We start from the raw sequence: 19,527 nt of genomic DNA on the forward strand, positions 1-19,527 counted from the left end.
TGTCCAAAACTTGTAGTTTTGCTTTTAAGTAGTTGGTTTCCCCATAGGGTTGAGTCCGAGGACCATGCAAGGCCTTGGTTCTGTCCAAAACTTGTAGTTTTGCTTTTAAGTAGTTGGTTTCCCCATAGGCTTGAGTCCGAGAACCATTCAAGGCCTTGATTCTGTCCAAAACTTGCAGTTTTGCTTTTAAGTAGTTGATTTCCCCTTAGGCTTGAGTCCGAGGACCATGCAAGGCCTTGGTTCTGTCCAAAACTTGTAGTTTTGCTTTTAAGTAGTTGGTTTCCCCATAGGCTTGAGTCCGAGGACCAATGCAAGGCCTTGGTTCTGTCCAAAACTTGCAGTTTTGCTTTTAAGTAGTTGGTTTCCCCATAGGCTTGAGTCCGAGGACCATGCAAGGCCTTGGTTCTGTCCAAAACTTGTAGTTTTGCTTTTATGTAGTTGGTTTCCGCATAGGCTTGAGTCCGAGGACCATGCAAGGCCTTGATTCTGTCCAAAACTTGCAGTTTTGCTTTTAAGTAGTTGGTTTCCCCATAGGCTTGAGTTCGAAGACCATGCAAGGCCTTGGTTCTGTCCAAAACTTGTAGTTTTGCTTTTAAGTAGTTGGTTTCCCCATAGGCTTGAGTCCGAGGACCGTGCAAGACCTTGGTTCTGTCCAAAACTTGTAGTTTTGCTTTTAAGTAGTTGGTTTCCCCATAGGCTTGAGTTCGAGGACCCTGCAAGGCCTTGGTTCTGTCCAAAACTTGCAGTTTTGCTTTTAAGTAGTTGGTTTCCCCATTAGGCTTGAGTCTGAGGACCATGCAAGGTCTTGGGTCTGTCCAAAACTTGTAGTTTTGCTTTTATGTAGTTGGTTTCAACATAGGCTTGAGTCCGAGGACCATGCAAGGCCTTGGTTCTATCCAAAACTTGTAGTTTTGCTTTTTAAGTAGTTGGTTTCTCCATAGGCTTGAGTCCGAGGACCATGCAAGGCCTTGGTTCTATCCAAAACTTGTAGTTTTGCTTTTAAGTTAGTTGGTTTCTCCATAGGCTTGAGTCCGAGGACCATGCAAGGCCTTGGTTCTGTCCAAAACTTGTAGTTTTGCTTTTAAGTAGTTGGTTTCCCCATAGGCTTGAGTCCGAGGACCGTGCAAGACCTTGGTTCTGTCCAAAACTTGCAGTTTTGCTTTTAAGTAGTTGGTTTCTCCATAGGCTTGAGTCCGAGGACCATGCAAGGCCTTGGTTCTGTCCAAAAATTGGAGTTTTGCTTTTAAGTATTTGGTTTCCCCATAGGCTTGAGTCCGAGGACCATGCAAGGCCTTGATTCTATCCAAAACTTGCAGTTTTACTTTTAAGTAGTTGGTTTCCCCATAGGCTTGAGTCCGAGGACCATGCAAGGCCTTGATTCTGTCCAAAACTTGTAGTTTTGCTTTTAAGTAGTTGGTTTCCCCATAGGCTTGAGTCCGAGGACCATGCAAGGCCTTGGTTCTGTCCAAAACTTGCAGTTTTGCTTTTAAGTAGTTGGTTTCCCCATAGGCTTGAGTCCGAGGACCATGCAAGGCCTTGGTTCTGTCCAAAACTTGTAGTTTTGCTTTTAAGTAGTTGGTTTCCCCATAGGGTTGAGTCCGAGGACCATGCAAGGCCTTGGTTCTGTCCAAAACTTGTAGTTTTGCTTTTAAGTAGTTGGTTTCCCCATAGGCTTGAGTCCGAGAACCATTCAAGGCCTTGATTCTGTCCAAAACTTGCAGTTTTGCTTTTAAGTAGTTGATTTCCCCTTAGGCTTGAGTCCGAGGACCATGCAAGGCCTTGGTTCTGTCCAAAACTTGTAGTTTTGCTTTTAAGTAGTTGGTTTCCCCATAGGCTTGAGTCCGAGGACCATGCAAGGCCTTGGTTCTGTCCAAAACTTGCAGTTTTGCTTTTAAGTAGTTGGTTTCCCCATAGGCTTGAGTCCGAGGACCATGCAAGGCCTTGGTTCTGTCCAAAACTTGTAGTTTTGCTTTTATGTAGTTGGTTTCCGCATAGGCTTGAGTCCGAGGACCATGCAAGGCCTTGATTCTGTCCAAAACTTGCAGTTTTGCTTTTAAGTAGTTGGTTTCCCCATAGGCCTGAGTTCGAAGACCATGCAAGGCCTTGGTTCTGTCCAAAACTTGTAGTTTTGCTTTTAAGTAGTTGGTTTCCCCATAGGCTTGAGTCCGAGGACCGTGCAAGACCTTGGTTCTGTCCAAAACTTGTAGTTTTGCTTTTAAGTAGTTGGTTTCCCCATAGGCTTGAGTTCGAGGACCCTGCAAGGCCTTGGTTCTGTCCAAAACTTGCAGTTTTGCTTTTAAGTAGTTGGTTTCCCCATAGGCTTGAGTCTGAGGACCATGCAAGGTCTTGGTTCTGTCCAAAACTTGTAGTTTTGCTTTTATGTAGTTGGTTTCAACATAGGCTTGAGTCCGAGGACCATGCAAGGCCTTGGTTCTATCCAAAACTTGTAGTTTTGCTTTTAAGTAGTTGGTTTCTCCATAGGCTTGAGTCCGAGGACCATGCAAGGCCTTGGTTCTATCCAAAACTTGTAGTTTTGCTTTTAAGTAGTTGGTTTCTCCATAGGCTTGAGTCCGAGGACCATGCAAGGCCTTGGTTCTGTCCAAAACTTGTAGTTTTGCTTTTAAGTAGTTGGTTTCCCCATAGGCTTGAGTCCGAGGACCGTGCAAGACCTTGGTTCTGTCCAAAACTTGCAGTTTTGCTTTTAAGTAGTTGGTTTCTCCATAGGCTTGAGTCCGAGGACCATGCAAGGCCTTGGTTCTGTCCAAAAATTGGAGTTTTGCTTTTAAGTATTTGGTTTCCCCATAGGCTTGAGTCCGAGGACCATGCAAGGCCTTGATTCTATCCAAAACTTGCAGTTTTACTTTTAAGTAGTTGGTTTCCCCATAGGCTTGAGTCCGAGGACCATGCAAGGCCTTGATTCTGTCCAAAACTTGTAGTTTTGCTTTTAAGTAGTTGGTTTCCCCATAGGCTTGAGTCCGAGGACCATGCAAGGCCTTGGTTCTGTCCAAAACTTGCAGTTTTGCTTTTAAGTAGTTGGTTTCTCCATAGGCTTGAGTCCGAGGACCATGCAAGGCCTTGATTCTGTCCAAAAACTTGCAGTTTTGCTTTTAAGTAGTTGGTTTCCCCATAGGCTTGAGTCCGAGGACCATGCAAGGCCTTGATTCCTGTCCAAAACTTGTAGTTTTGCTTTTAAGTAGTTGGTTTCCCCATAGGCTTGAGTCCGAGGACCATGCAAGGCCTTGGTTCTGTCCAAAACTTGTAGTTTTGCTTTTAAGTAGTTGGTTTCCCCATAGGGTTGAGTCCGAGGACCATGCAAGGCCTTGGTTCTGTCCAAAACTTGTAGTTTTGCTTTTAAGTAGTTGGTTTCCCCATAGGGTTGAGTCCGAGGACCATGCAAGGCCTTGGTTCTGTCCAAAACTTGTAGTTTTGCTTTTAAGTAGTTGGTTTCCCCCATAGGCTTGAGTCCGAGGACCGTGCAAGAACTTGGTTCTGTCCAAAACTTGCAGTTTTGCTTTTAAGTAGTTGGTTTCTCCATAGGCTTGAGTCCGAGGACCATGCAAGGCCTTGGTTCTGTCCAAAAATTGGAGTTTTGCTTTTAAGTAGTTGGTTTCCCCATAGGCTTGAGTCCGAGGACCGTGCAAGACCTTGGTTCTGTCCAAAACTTGTAGTTTTGCTTTTAAGTAGTTGGTTTCCCCATAGGCTTGAGTTCGAGGACCATGCAAGGCCTTGGTTCTGTCCAAAACTTGCAGTTTTGCTTTTAAGTAGTTGGTTTCCCCATAGGCTTGAGTCTGAGGACCATGCAAGGTCTTGGTTCTGTCCAAAACTTGTAGTTTTGCTTTTATGTAGTTGGTTTCAACATAGGCTTGAGTCCGAGGACCATGCAAGGCCTTGGTTCTATCCAAAACTTGTAGTTTTGCTTTTAAGTAGTTGGTTTCTCCATAGGCTTGAGTCCGAGGACCATGCAAGGCCTTGGTTCTATCCAAAACTTGTAGTTTTGCTTTTAAGTAGTTGGTTTCTCCATAGGCTTGAGTCCGAGGACCATGCAAGGCCTTGGTTCTGTCCAAAACTTGTAGTTTTGCTTTTAAGTAGTTGGTTTCCCCATAGGCTTGAGTCCGAGGACCGTGCAAGACCTTGGTTCTGTCCAAAACTTGCAGTTTTGCTTTTAAGTAGTTGGTTTCTCCATAGGCTTGAGTCCGAGGACCATGCAAGGCCTTGGTTCTGTCCAAAAATTGGAGTTTTGCTTTTAAGTATTTGGTTTCCCCATAGGCTTGAGTCCGAGGACCATGCAAGGCCTTGATTCTGTCCAAAACTTGCAGTTTTGCTTTTAAGTAGTTGGTTTCCCCATAGGCTTGAGTCCGAGGACCATGCAAGGCCTTGATTCTGTCCAAAACTTGTAGTTTTGTTTTTAAGTAGTTGGTTTCCCCATAGGCTTGAGTCCGAGGACCATGCAAGGCCTTGGTTCTGTCCAAAACTTGCAGTTTTGCTTTTAAGTAGTTGGTTTCTCCATAGGCTTGAGTCCGAGGACCATGCAAGGCCTTGATTCTGTCCAAAACTTGCAGTTTTGCTTTTAAGTAGTTGGTTTCCCCATAGGCTTGAGTCCGAGGACCATGCAAGGCCTTGATTCTGTCCAAAACTTGTAGTTTTGCTTTTAAGTAGTTGGTTTCCCCATAGGCTTGAGTCCGAGGACCATGCAAGGCCTTGGTTCTGTCCAAAACTTGTAGTTTTGCTTTTAAGTAGTTGGTTTCCCCATAGGGTTGAGTCCGAGGACCATGCAAGGCCTTGGTTCTGTCCAAAACTTGTAGTTTTGCTTTTAAGTAGTTGGTTTCCCCATAGGGTTGAGTCCGAGGACCATGCAAGGCCTTGGTTCTGTCCAAAACTTGTAGTTTTGCTTTTAAGTAGTTGGTTTCCCCATAGGCTTGAGTCCGAGAACCATTCAAGGCCTTGATTCTGTCCAAAACTTGCAGTTTTGCTTTTAAGTAGTTGATTTCCCCTTAGGCTTGAGTCCGAGGACCATGCAAGGCCTTGGTTCTGTCCAAAACTTGTAGTTTTGCTTTTAAGTAGTTGGTTTCCCCATAGGCTTGAGTCCGAGGACCATGCAAGGCCTTGGTTCTGTCCAAAACTTGTAGTTTTGCTTTTATGTAGTTGGTTTCCCCATAGGCTTGAGTCCGAGGACCATGCAAGGCCTTGGTTCTGTCCAAAACTTGTAGTTTTGCTTTTAAATAGTTGGTTTCCCCATAGGCTTGAGTCCGAGGACCATACAAGGCCTTGGTTCTGTCCAAAACTTGTAGTTTTGCTTTTAAATAGTTGGTTTCCCCATAGGCTTGAGTCCGAGGACCATGCAAGGACTTAGTTCTGTCCAAAACTTGCAGTTTTGCTTTTAAGTAGTTGGTTTCCCCATAGGCTTGAGTCCGAGGACCATGCAAGGCCTTGGTTCTGTCCAAAACTTGCAGTTTTGCTTTTATGTAGTTGGTTTCCCCATAGGCTTGAGTCCAAGGACCATGCAAGGCCTTGGTTCTGTCCAAAACTTGCAGTTTTGCTTTTAAGTAGTTGGTTTCCCCATAGGCTTGAGTCCGAGGACCATGCAAGGCCTTGGTTCTATCCAAAACTTGTAGTTTTGCTTTTATGTAGTTGGTTTCCCCATAGGCTTGAGTCCGAGGACCATGCAAGGCCTTGGTTCTATCCAAAACCTGTAGTTTTGCTTTTAAGTAGTTGGTTTCTCCATAGGCTTGAGTCCAAGGACCATGCAAGGCCTTGGTTCTATCCAAAACCTGTAGTTTTGCTTTTATGTAGTTGGTTTCCCCATAGGCTTGAGTTCGAGGACCATGCAAGGCCTTGATTCTGTCCAAAACTTGCAGTTTTGCTTTTAAGTAGTTGGTTTCCCCATAGGCTTGAGTCCAAGGACCATGCAAGGCCTTGGTTCTGTCCAAAACTTGTAGTTTTGCTTTTAGGTAGTTGGTTTCCCCATAGGCTTGAGTCCGAGGACCATGCAAGGCCTTGATTCTGTCCAAAACTTGCAGTTTTGCTTTTAAGTAGTTGGTTTCCCCATAGGCTTGAGTCCGAGGACCATGCAAGGCCTTGGTTCTGTCCAAAACTTGCAGTTTTGCTTTTAAGTAGTTGGTTTCCCCATAGGCTTGAGTCCGAGGACCATGCAAGGCCTTGGTTCTGTCCAAAACTTGCAGTTTTGCTTTTAAGTAGTTGGTTTCCCCATAGGGTTGAGTCCGAGGACCATGCAAGGCCCTGATTCTATCCAAAACTTGTAGTTTTGCTTTTAAGTAGTTGGTTTCCCCATAGGCTTGAGTCCGAGGACCATGCAAGGCCTTGGTTCTGTCCAAAACTTGCAGTTTTGCTTTTAAGTAGTTGGTTTCCCCATAGGCTTGAGTCCGAGGACCATGCAAGGCCTTGGTTCTGTCCAAAACTTGTAGTTTTGCTTTTATGTAGTTGGTTTCCGCATAGGCTTGAGTCCGAGGACCATGCAAGGCCTTGATTCTGTCCAAAACTTGCAGTTTTGCTTTTAAGTAGTTGGTTTCCCCATAGGCTTGAGTTCGAAGACCATGCAAGGCCTTGGTTCTGTCCAAAACTTGTAGTTTTGCTTTTAAGTAGTTGGTTTCCCCATAGGCTTGAGTCCGAGGACCGTGCAAGACCTTGGTTCTGTCCAAAACTTGTAGTTTTGCTTTTAAGTAGTTGGTTTCCCCATAGGCTTGAGTTCGAGGACCATGCAAGGCCTTGGTTCTGTCCAAAACTTGCAGTTTTGCTTTTAAGTAGTTGGTTTCTCCATAGGCTTGAGTCCGAGGACCATGCAAGGCCTTGGTTCTGTCCAAAACTTGCAGTTTTGCTTTTAAGTAGTTGGTTTCCCCATAGGCTTGAGTCTGAGGATCATGCAAGGTCTTGGTTCTGTCCAAAACTTGTAGTTTTGCTTTTAAGTAGTTGGTTTCCCCATAGGCTTGAGTCTGAGGACCATGCAAGGTCTTGGTTCTGTCCAAAACTTGTAGTTTTGCTTTTATGTAGTTGGTTTCCTCATAGGCTTGAGTCCGAGGACCATGCAAGGCCTTGGTTCTGTCCAAAACTTGTAGTTTTGCTTTTAAGTAGTTGGTTTCCCCATAGGCTTGAGTCCGAGGACCATGCAAGGCCTTGGTTCTGTCCGAAACTTGCAGTTTTGCTTTTAAGTAGTTGGTTTCCCCATAGGCTTGAGTCCGAGGACCATGCAAGGCCTTGATTCTGTCCAAAACTTGTAGTTTTGCTTTTAAGTAGTTGGTTTCCCCATAGGCTTGAGTCCGAGGACCATGCAAGGCCTTGGTTCTGTCCAAAACTTGTAGTTTTGCTTTTAAGTAGTTGGTTTCCCCATAGGGTTGAGTCCGAGGACCATGCAAGGCCTTGGTTCTGTCCAAAACTTGTAGTTTTGCTTTTAAGTAGTTGGTTTCCCCATAGGCTTGAGTCCGAGGACCATGCAAGGCCTTGGTTCTGTCCAAAACTTGTAGTTTTGCTTTTAAGTAGTTGGTTTCCCCATAGGCTTGAGTCCGAGAACCATTCAAGGCCTTGATTCTGTCCAAAACTTGCAGTTTTGCTTTTAAGTAGTTGATTTCCCCTTAGGCTTGAGTCCGAGGACCATGCAAGGCCTTGGTTCTGTCCAAAACTTGTAGTTTCGCTTTTAAGTAGTTGGTTTCTCCATAGGCTTGAGTCCGAGGACCATGCAAGGCCTTGGTTCTGTCCAAAACTTGCAGTTTTGCTTTTAAGTAGTTGATTTCCCATTAGGCTTGAGTCCGAGGACCATGCAAGGCCTTGGTTCTGTCCAAAACTTGTAGTTTTGCTTTTAAGTAGTTGGTTTCCCCATAGGCTTGAGTCTGAGGATCATGCAAGGTCTTGGTTCTGTCCAAAACTTGTAGTTTTGCTTTTAAGTAGTTGGTTTCCCCATAGGCTTGAGTCTGAGGACCATGCAAGGTCTTGGTTCTGTCCAAAACTTGTAGTTTTGCTTTTATGTAGTTGGTTTCCTCATAGGCTTGAGTCCGAGGACCATGCAAGGCCTTGGTTCTGTCCAAAACTTGTAGTTTTGCTTTTAAGTAGTTGGTTTCCCCATAGGCTTGAGTCCGAGGACCATGCAAGGCCTTGGTTCTGTCCGAAACTTGCAGTTTTGCTTTTAAGTAGTTGGTTTCCCCATAGGCTTGAGTCCGAGGACCATGCAAGGCCTTGATTCTGTCCAAAACTTGTAGTTTTGCTTTTAAGTAGTTGGTTTCCCCATAGGCTTGAGTCCGAGGACCATGCAAGGCCTTGGTTCTGTCCAAAACTTGTAGTTTTGCTTTTAAGTAGTTGGTTTCCCCATAGGCTTGAGTCCGAGGACCATGCAAGGCCTTGGTTCTGTCCGAAACTTGTAGTTTTGCTTTTAAGTAGTTGGTTTCCCCATAGGCTTGAGTCTGAGGACCATGCAAGGTCTTGGTTCTGTCCAAAACTTGTAGTTTTGCTTTTATGTAGTTGGTTTCCTCATAGGCTTGAGTCCGAGGACCATGCAAGGCCTTGGTTCTGTCCAAAACTTGCAGTTTTGCTTTTAAGTAGTTGGTTTCCCCATAGGCTTGAGTCTGAGGATCATGCAAGGTCTTGGTTCTGTCCAAAACTTGTAGTTTTGCTTTTAAGTAGTTGGTTTCCCCATAGGCTTGAGTCTGAGGACCATGCAAGGTCTTGGTTCTGTCCAAAACTTGTAGTTTTGCTTTTATGTAGTTGGTTTCCTCATAGGCTTGAGTCCGAGGACCATGCAAGGCCTTGGTTCTGTCCAAAACTTGTAGTTTTGCTTTTAAGTAGTTGGTTTCCCCATAGGCTTGAGTCCGAGGACCATGCAAGGCCTTGGTTCTTTCCGAAACTTGCAGTTTTGCTTTTAAGTAGTTGGTTTCCCCATAGGCTTGAGTCCGAGGACCATGCAAGGCCTTGATTCTGTCCAAAACTTGTAGTTTTGCTTTTAAGTAGTTGGTTTCCCCATAGGCTTGAGTCCGAGGACCATGCAAGGCCTTGGTTCTGTCCAAAACTTGTAGTTTTGCTTTTAAGTAGTTGGTTTCCCCATAGGGTTGAGTCCGAGGACCATGCAAGGCCTTGGTTCTGTCCAAAACTTGTAGTTTTGCTTTTAAGTAGTTGGTTTCCCCATAGGGTTGAGTCCGAGGACCATGCAAGGCCTTGGTTCTGTCCAAAACTTGTAGTTTTGCTTTTAAGTAGTTGGTTTCCCCATAGGCTTGAGTCCGAGAACCATTCAAGGCCTTGATTCTGTCCAAAACTTGCAGTTTTGCTTTTAAGTAGTTGATTTCCCCTTAGGCTTGAGTCCGAGGACCATGCAAGGCCTTGGTTCTGTCCAAAACTTGTAGTTTTGCTTTTAAGTAGTTGGTTTCTCCATAGGCTTGAGTCCGAGGACCATGCAAGGCCTTGGTTCTGTCCAAAACTTGCAGTTTTGCTTTTAAGTAGTTGATTTCCCCTTAGGCTTGAGTCCGAGGACCATGCAAGGCCTTGGTTCTGTCCAAAACTTGTAGTTTTGCTTTTAAGTAGTTGGTTTCCCCATAGGCTTGAGTCTGAGGATCATGCAAGGTCTTGGTTCTGTCCAAAACTTGTAGTTTTGCTTTTAAGTAGTTGGTTTCCCCATAGGCTTGAGTCTGAGGACCATGCAAGGTCTTGGTTCTGTCCAAAACTTGTAGTTTTGCTTTTATGTAGTTGGTTTCCTCATAGGCTTGAGTCCGAGGACCATGCAAGGCCTTGGTTCTGTCCAAAACTTGTAGTTTTGCTTTTAAGTAGTTGGTTTCCCCATAGGCTTGAGTCCGAGGACCATGCAAGGCCTTGGTTCTGTCCAAAACTTGCAGTTTTGCTTTTAAGTAGTTGGTTTCCCCATAGGCTTGAGTCCGAGGACCATGCAAGGCCTTGATTCTGTCCAAAACTTGTAGTTTTGCTTTTAAGTAGTTGGTTTCCCCATAGGCTTGAGTCCGAGGACCATGCAAGGCCTTGGTTCTGTCCAAAACTTGTAGTTTTGCTTTTAAGTAGTTGGTTTCCCCATAGGGTTGAGTCCGAGGACCATGCAAGGCCTTGGTTCTGTCCAAAACTTGTAGTTTTGCTTTTAAGTAGTTCGTTTCCCCATAGGGTTGAGTCCGAGGACCATGCAAGGCCTTGGTTCTGTCCAAAACTTGTAGTTTTGCTTTTAAGTAGTTGGTTTCCCCATAGGCTTGAGTCCGAGAACCATTCAAGGCCTTGATTCTGTCCAAAACTTGCAGTTTTGCTTTTAAGTAGTTGATTTCCCCTTAGGCTTGAGTCCGAGGACCATGCAAGGCCTTGGTTCTGTCCAAAACTTGTAGTTTTGCTTTTAAGTAGTTGGTTTCTCCATAGGCTTGAGTCCGAGGACCATGCAAGGCCTTGGTTCTGTCCAAAACTTGCAGTTTTGCTTTTAAGTAGTTGATTTCCCCTTACGCTTGAGTCCGAGGACCATGCAAGGCCTTGGTTCTGTCCAAAACTTGTAGTTTTGCTTTTAAGTAGTTGGTTTCCCCATAGGCTTGAGTCTGAGGACCATGCAAGGTCTTGGTTCTGTCCAAAACTTGTAGTTTTGCTTTTATGTAGTTGGTTTCCTCATAGGCTTGAGTCCGAGGACCATGCAAGGCCTTGGTTCTGTCCAAAACTTGTAGTTTTGCTTTTAAGTAGTTGGTTTCCCCATAGGCTTGAGTCCGAGGACCATGCAAGGCCTTGGTTCTGTCCAAAACTGGCAGTTTTGCTTTTAAGTAGTTGGTTTCCCCATAGGCTTGAGTCCGAGGACCATGCAAGGCCTTGATTCTGTCCAAAACTTGTAGTTTTGCTTTTAAGTAGTTGGTTTCCCCATAGGCTTGAGTCCGAGGACCATGCAAGCCTTGGTTCTGTCCAAAACTTGTAGTTTTGCTTTTAAGTAGTTGGTTTCCCCATAGGGTTGAGTCCGAGGACCATGCAAGGCCTTGGTTCTGTCCAAAACTTGTAGTTTTGCTTTTAAGTAGTTGGTTTCCCCATAGGGTTGAGTCCGAGGACCATGCAAGGCCTCGGTTCTGTCCAAAACTTGTAGTTTTGCTTTTAAGTAGTTGGTTTCCCCATAGGCTTGAGTCCGAGAACCATTCAAGGCCTTGATTCTGTCCAAAACTTGCAGTTTTGCTTTTAAGTAGTTGATTTCCCCTTAGGAGGCTTGAGTCTGAGGACCATGCAAGGTCTTGGTTCTGTCCAAAACTTGTAGTTTTGCTTTTATGTAGTTGGTTTCCTCATAGGCTTGAGTCCGAGGACCATGCAAGGCCTTGGTTCTGTCCAAAACTTGTAGTTTTGCTTTTAAGTAGTTGGTTTCCCCATAGGCTTGAGTCCGAGGACCATGCAAGGCCTTGGTTCTGTCCAAAACTTGCAGTTTTGCTTTTAAGTAGTTGGTTTCCCCATAGGCTTGAGTCCGAGGACCATGCAAGGCCTTGATTCTGTCCAAAACTTGTAGTTTTGCTTTTAAGTAGTTAGTTTCCCCATAGGCTTGAGTCCGAGGACCATGCAAGGCCTTGGTTCTGTCCAAAACTTGTAGTTTTGCTTTTAAGTAGTTGGTTTCCCCATAGGGTTGAGTCCGAGGACCATGCAAGGCCTTGGTTCTGTCCAAAACTTGTAGTTTTGCTTTTAAGTAGTCGGTTTCCCCATAGGGTTGAGTCCGAGGACCATGCAAGGCCTTGGTTCTGTCCAAAACTTGTAGTTTTGCTTTTAAGTAGTTGGTTTCCCCATAGGCTTGAGTCCGAGAACCATTCAAGGCCTTGATTCTGTCCAAAACTTGCAGTTTTGCTTTTAAGTAGTTGATTTCCCCTTAGGCTTGAGTCCGAGGACCATGCAAGGCCTTGGTTCTGTCCAAAACTTGTAGTTTTGCTTTTAAGTAGTTGGTTTCCCCATAGGCTTGAGTCCGAGGACCATGCAAGGCCTTGGTTCTGTCCAAAACTTGTAGTTTTGCTTTTATGTAGTTGGTTTCCCCATAGGCTTGAGTCCGAGGACCATGCAAGGCCTTGGTTCTGTCCAAAACTTGTAGTTTTGCTTTTAAATAGTTGGTTTCCCCATAGGCTTGAGTCCGAGGACCATACAAGGCCTTGGTTCTGTCCAAAACTTGTAGTTTTGCTTTTCAATAGTTGGTTTCCCCATAGGCATGAGTCCGAGGACCATGCAAGGACTTAGTTCTGTCCAAAACTTGCAGTTTTGCTTTTAAGTAGTTGGTTTCCCCATAGGCTTGAGTCCGAGGACCATGCAAGGCCTTGGTTCTGTCCAAAACTTGTAGTTTTGCTTTTAAGTAGTTGGTTTCCCCATAGGGTTGAGTCCGAGGACCATGCAAGGCCTTGGTTCTGTCCAAAACTTGTAGTTTTGCTTTTAAGTAGTTGGTTTCCCCATAGGCTTGAGTCCGAGAACCATTCAAGGCCTTGATTCTGTCCAAAACTTGCAGTTTTGCTTTTAAGTAGTTGATTTCCCCTTAGGCTTGAGTCCGATGACCATGCAAGGCCTTGGTTCTGTCCAAAACTTGTAGTTTTGCTTTTAAGTAGTTGGTTTCCCCATAGGCTTGAGTCCGAGGACCATGCAAGGCCTTGGTTCTGTCCAAAACTTGTAGTTTTGCTTTTATGTAGTTGGTTTCCCCATAGGCTTGAGTCCGAGGACCATGCAAGGCCTTGGTTCTGTCCAAAACTTGTAGTTTTGCTTTTATGTAGTTGGTTTCCCCATAGGCTCGAGTCCGAGGACCATGCAAGGCCTTGGTTCTGTCCAAAACTTGCAGTTTTGCTTTTAAGTAGTTGGTTTCTCCATAGACTTGAGTCCGAGGACCATGCAAGGCCTTGGTTCTGTCCAAAACTTGCAGTTTTGCTTTTAAGTAGTTGGTTTCCCCATAGGCTTGAGTCTGAGGATCATGCAAGGTCTTGGTTCTGTCCAAAACTTGTAGTTTTGCTTTTAAGTAGTTGGTTTCCCCATAGGCTTGAGTCTGAGGACCATGCAAGGTCTTGGTTCTGTCCAAAACTTGTAGTTTTGCTTTTATGTAGTTGGTTTCCTCATAGGCTTGAGTCCGAGGACCATGCAAGGCCTTGGTTCTGTCCAAAACTTGTAGTTTTGCTTTTAAGTAGTTGGTTTCCCCATAGGCTTCAGTCCGAGGACCATGCAAGGCCTTGGTTCTGTCCAAAACTTGCAGTTTTGCTTTTAAGTAGTTGGTTTCCCCATAGGCTTGAGTCCGAGGACCATGCAAGGCCTTGATTCTGTCCAAAACTTGTAGTTTTGCTTTTAAGTAGTTGGTTTCCCCATAGGGTTGAGTCCGAGGACCATGCAAGGCCTTGGTTCTGTCCAAAACTTGTAGTTTTGCTTTTAAATAGTTGGTTTCCCCATAGGCTTGAGTCCGAGGACCATGCAAGGCCTTGGTTCTGTCCAAAACTTGTAGTTTTGCTTTTAAGTAGTTGGTTTCCCCATAGGCTTGAGTCCGAGAACCATTCAAGGCCTTGATTCTGTCCAAAACTTGTAGTTTTGCTTTTAAGTAGTTGGTTTCCCCTTAGGCTTGAGTCCGAGGACCATGCAAGGCCTTGGTTCTGTCCAAAACTTGTAGTTTTGCTTTTAAGTAGTTGGTTTCCCCATAGGCTTGAGTCCGAGGATCATGCAAGGCCTTGGTTCTGTCCAAAACTTGTAGTTTTGCTTTTATGTAGTTGGTTTCCCCATAGGCTTGAGTCCGAGGACCATGCAAGGCCTTGGTTCTGTCCAAAACTTGTAGTTTTGCTTTTAAATAGTTGGTTTCCCCATAGGCTTGAGTCCGAGGACCATGCAAGGCCTTGGTTCTGTCCAAAACTTGTAGTTTTGCTTTTATGTAGTTGGTTTCCCCATAGGCTTGAGTCCGAGGACCATGCAAGGCCTTGGTTCTGTCCAAAACTTGTAGTTTTGCTTTTATGTAGTTGGTTTCCCCATAGGCTTGAGTCCGAGGACCATGCAAGGCCTTGGTTCTGTCCAAAACTTGTAGTTTTGCTTTTAAGTAGTTGGTTTCCCCATAGGCTTGAGTCCGAGGACCATGCAAGGCCTTGGTTCTGTCCAAAACTTGTAGTTTTGCTTTTAAGTAGTTGGTTTCCCCATAGGCTTGAGTCCGAGGACCATGCAAGGCCTTGGTTCTGTCCAAAACTTGTAGTTTTGCTTTTATGTAGTTGGTTTCCCCATAGGCTTGAGTCCGAGGACCATGCAAGGCCTTGGTTCTGTCCAAAACTTGCAGTTTTGCTTTTAAGTAGTTGGTTTCCCCATAGGCTTGAGTCTGAGGATCATGCAAGGTCTTGGTTCTGTCCAAAACTTGTAGTTTTGCTTTTAAGTAGTTGGTTTCCCCATAGGCTTGAGTCTGAGGACCATGCAAGGTCTTGGTTCTGTCCAAAACTTGTAGTTTTGCTTTTATGTAGTTGGTTTCCTCATAGGCTTGAGTCCGAGGACCATGCAAGGCCTTGGTTCTGTCCAAAACTTGTAGTTTTGCTTTTAAGTAGTTGGTTTCCCCATAGGCTTCAGTCCGAGGACCATGCAAGGCCTTGGTTCTGTCCAAAACTTGCAGTTTTGCTTTTAAGTAGTTGGTTTCCCCATAGGCTTGAGTCCGAGGACCATGCAAGGCCTTGATTCTGTCCAAAACTTGTAGTTTTGCTTTTAAGTAGTTGGTTTCCCCATAGGGTTGAGTCCGAGGACCATGCAAGGCCTTGGTTCTGTCCAAAACTTGTAGTTTTGCTTTTAAATAGTTGGTTTCCCCATAGGCTTGAGTCCGAGGACCATGCAAGGCCTTGGTTCTGTCCAAAACTTGTAGTTTTGCTTTTAAGTAGTTGGTTTCCCCATAGGCTTGAGTCCGAGAACCATTCAAGGCCTTGATTCTGTCCAAAACTTGTAGTTTTGCTTTTAAGTAGTTGGTTTCCCCTTAGGCTTGAGTCCGAGGACCATGCAAGGCCTTGGTTCTGTCCAAAACTTGTAGTTTTGCTTTTAAGTAGTTGGTTTCCCCATAGGCTTGAGTCCGAGGATCATGCAAGGCCTTGGTTCTGTCCAAAACTTGTAGTTTTGCTTTTATGTAGTTGGTTTCCCCATAGGCTTGAGTCCGAGGACCATGCAAGGCCTTGGTTCTGTCCAAAACTTGTAGTTTTGCTTTTAAATAGTTGGTTTCCCCATAGGCTTGAGTCCGAGGACCATACAAGGCCTTGGTTCTGTCCAAAACTTGTAGTTTTGCTTTTAAATAGTTGGTTTCCCCATAGGCTTGAGTCCGAGGACCATGCAAGGACTAAGTTCTGTCCAAAACTTGCAGTTTTGCTTTTAAGTAGTTGGTTTCCCCATAGGCTTGAGTCCGAGGACCATGCAAGGCCTTGGTTCTGTCCAAAACTTGTAGTTTTGCTTTTAAGTAGTTGGTTTCCCCATAGGGTTGAGTCCGAGGACCATGCAAGGCCTTGGTTCTGTCCAAAACTTGTAGTTTTGCTTTTAAGTAGTTGGTTTCCCCATAGGCTTGAGTCCGAGAACCATTCAAGGCCTTGATTCTGTCCAAAACTTGCAGTTTTGCTTTTAAGTAGTTGATTTCCCCTTAGGCTTGAGTCCGAGGACCATGCAAGGCCTTGGTTCTGTCCAAAACTTGTAGTTTTGCTTTTAAGTAGTTGGTTTCCCCATAGGCTTGAGTCCGAGGACCATGCAAGGCCTTGGTTCTGTCCAAAACTTGCAGTTTTGCTTTTAAGTAGTTGGTTTCCCCATAGGCTTGAGTCCGAGGACCATGCAAGGCCTTGGTTCTGTCCAAAACTTGTAGTTTTGCTTTTATGTAGTTGGTTTCCGCATAGGCTTGAGTCCGAGGACCATGCAAGGCCTTGATTCTGTCCAAAACTTGCAGTTTTGCTTTTAAGTAGTTGGTTTCCCCCATAGGCTTGAGTTCGAAGACCATGCAAGGCCTTGGTTCTGTCCAAAACTTGTAGTTTTGCTTTTAAGTAGTTGGTTTCCCCATAGGCTTGAGTCCGAGGACCGTGCAAGACCTTGGTTCTGTCCAAAACTTGTAGTTTTGCTTTTAAGTAGTTGGTTTCCCCATAGGCTTGAGTTCGAGGACCATGCAAGGCCTTGGTTCTGTCCAAAACTTGCAGTTTTGCTTTTAAGTAGTTGGTTTCCCCATAGGCTTGAGTCTGAGGACCATGCAAGGCCTTGGTTCTGTCCAAAACTTGTAGTTTTGCTTTTATGTAGTTGGTTTCCCCATAGGCTTGAGTCCGAGGACCATGCAAGGCCTTGGTTCTGTCCAAAACTTGTAGTTTTGCTTTTAAATAGTTGGTTTCCCCATAGGCTTGAGTCCGAGGACCATACAAGGCCTTGGTTCTGTCCAAAACTTGTAGTTTTGCTTTTCAATAGTTGGTTTCCCCATAGGCTTGAGTCCGAGGACCATGCAAGGACTTAGTTCTGTCCAAAACTTGCAGTTTTGCTTTTAAGTAGTTGGTTTCCCCATAGGCTTGAGTCCGAGGACCATGCAAGGCCTTGGTTCTGTCCAAAACTTGTAGTTTTGCTTTTAAGTAGTTGGTTTCCCCATAGGGTTGAGTCCGAGGACCATGCAAGGCCTTGGTTCTGTCCAAAACTTGTAGTTTTGCTTTTAAGTAGTTGGTTTCCCCATAGGCTTGAGTCCGAGAACCATTCAAGGCCTTGATTCTGTCCAAAACTTGTAGTTTTGCTTTTAAGTAGTTGATTTCCCCTTAGGCTTGAGTCCGATGACCATGCAAGGCCTTGGTTCTGTCCAAAACTTGTAGTTTTGCTTTTAAGTAGTTGGTTTCCCCATAGGCTTGAGTCCGAGGACCATGCAAGGCCTTGGTTCTGTCCAAAACTTGTAGTTTTGCTTTTATGTAGTTGGTTTCCCCCCATAGGCTTGAGTCCGAGGGACCATGCAAGGCCTTGGTTCTGTCCAAAACTTGTAGTTTTGCTTTTAAATAGTTGGTTTCCCCCATAGGCTTGAGTCCGAGGACCATACAAGGCCTTGGTTCTGTCCAAAACTTGTAGTTTTGCTTTTAAATAGTTGGTTTCCCCATAGGCTTGAGTCCGAGGACCATGCAAGGACTTAGTTCTGTCCAAAACTTGCAGTTTTGCTTTTAAGTAGTTGGTTTCCCCATAGGCTTGAGTCTGAGGACCATGCAAGGCCTTGGTTCTGTCCAAAACTTGCAGTTTTGCTTTTATGTAGTTGGTTTCCCCATAGGCTTGAGTCCGAGGACCATGCAAGGCCTTGGTTCTGTCCAAAACTTGTAGTTTTGCTTTTATGTAGTTGGTTTCCCCATAGGCTTGAGTCCGAGGACCATGCAAGGCCTTGGTTCTATCCAAAACTTGTAGTTTTGCTTTTAAGTAGTTGGTTTCTCCATAGGCTTGAGTCCGAGGACCATGCAAGGCCTTGGTTCTATCCAAAACTTGTAGTTTTGCTTTTATGTAGTTGGTTTCCCCATAGGCTTGAGTTCGAGGACCATGCAAGGCCTTGATTCTGTCCAAAACTTGCAGTTTTGCTTTTAAGTAGTTGGTTTCCCCATAGGCTTGAGTCCGAGGACCATGCAAGGCCTTGGTTCTGTCCAAAACTTGTAGTTTTGCTTTTAAGTAGTTGGTTTCCCCATAGGCTTGAGTCCGAGGACCATGCAAGGCCTTGATTCTGTCCAAAACTTGTAGTTTTGCTTTTTAGTAGTTGGTTTCCTCATAGGCTTGAGTCCGAGGACCATGCAAGGCCTTGGTTCTGTCCAAAACTTGCAGTTTTGCTTTTAAGTAGTTGGTTTCCCCATAGGCTTGAGTCCGAGGACCATGCAAGGCTTTGGTTCTGTCCAAAACTTGCAGTTTTGCTTTTAAGTAGTTGGTTTCCCCATAGGCTTGAGTCCGAGGACCATGCAAGGCCTTGATTCTATCCAAAACTTGTAGTTTTGCTTTTAAGTAGTTGGTTTTCCCATAGGCTTGAGTCCGAGGACCATGCAAGGCCTTGGTTCTGTCCAAAACTTGCAGTTTTGCTTTTAAGTAGTTGGTTTCCCCATAGGCTTGAGTCCGAGGACCATGCATGGCCTTGGTTCTGTCCAAAACTTGTAGTTTTGCTTTTATGTAGTTGGTTTCCGCATAGGCTTGAGTCCGAGGACCATGCAAGGCCTTGATTCTGTCCAAAACTTGCAGTTTTGCTTTTAAGTAGTTGGTTTCCCCATAGGCTTGAGTTCGAAGACCATGCAAGGCCTTGGTTCTGTCCAAAACTTGTAGTTTTGCTTTTAAGTAGTTGGTTTCCCCATAGGCTTGAGTCCGAGGACCGTGCAAGACCTTGGTTCTGTCCAAAACTTGCAGTTTTCCTTTTAAGTAGTTGGTTTCCCCATAGGCTTGAGTCCGAGGACCGTGCAAGACCTTGGTTCTGTCCAAAACTTGTAGTTTTGCTTTTAAGTAGTTGGTTTCCCCATAGGCTTGAGTCCGAGGACCATGCAAGGCCTTGGTTCTGTCCAAAACTTGCAGTTTTGCTTTTAAGTAGTTGGTTTCTCCACAGGCTTGAGTCCGAGGACCATGCAAGGCCTTGGTTCTGTCCAAAACTTGCAGTTTTGCTTTTAAGTAGTTGGTTTCCCCATAGGCTTGAGTCTGAGGACCATGCAAGGTCTTGGTTCTGTCCAAAACTTGGAGTTTTGCTTTTATGTAGTTGGTTTCCTCATAGGCTTGAGTCCGAGGACCATGCAAGGCCTTGGTTCTGTCCAAAACTTGTAGTTTTGCTTTTAAGTAGTTGGTTTCCCCATAGGCTTGAGTCCGAGGACCATGCAAGGCCTTGGTTCTTTCCAAAACTTGCAGTTTTGCTTTTAAGTAGTTGGTTTCCCCATAGGCTTGAGTCCGAGGACCATGCAAGGCCTTGATTCTGTCCAAAACTTGTAGTTTTGCTTTTAAGTAGTTGGTTTCCCCATAGGCTTGAGTCCGAGGACCATGCAAGGCCTTGGTTCTGTCCAAAACTTGTAGTTTTGCTTTTAAGTAGTTGGTTTCCCCATAGGGTTGAGTCCGAGGACCATGCAAGGCCTTGGTTCTGTCCAAAACTTGTAGTTTTGCTTTTAAGTAGTTGGTTTCCCCATAGGCTTGAGTCCGAGGACCATGCAAGGCCTTGGTTCTGTCCAAAACTTGTAGTTTTGCTTTTAAGTAGTTGGTTTCCCCATAGGCTTGAGTCCGAGAACCATTCAAGGCCTTGATTCTGTCCAAAACTTGCAGTTTTGCTTTTAAGTAGTTGATTTCCCCTTAGGCTTGAGTCCGAGGACCATGCAAGGCCTTGGTTCTGTCCAAAACTTGTAGTTTTGCTTTTAAGTAGTTGGTTTCCCCATAGGCTTGAGTCCGAGGACCATGCAAGGCCTTGGTTCTGTCCAAAACTTGTAGTTTTGCTTTTAAATAGTTGGTTTCCCCATAGGCTTGAGTCCGAGGACCATACAAGGCCTTGGTTCTGTCCAAAACTTGTAGTTTTGCTTTTAAGTAGTTGGTTTCCCCATAGGCTTGAGTCTGAGGACCATGCAAGGTCTTGGTTCTGTCCAAAACTTGTAGTTTTGCTTTTATGTAGTTGGTTTCCTCATAGGCTTGAGTCCGAAGACCATGCAAGGC

Source organism: Quercus robur, chromosome 5, assembly GCF_932294415.1.
Source record: "Quercus robur chromosome 5, dhQueRobu3.1, whole genome shotgun sequence".
NCBI classification, from domain to species: Eukaryota; Viridiplantae; Streptophyta; class Magnoliopsida; order Fagales; family Fagaceae; genus Quercus; species Quercus robur.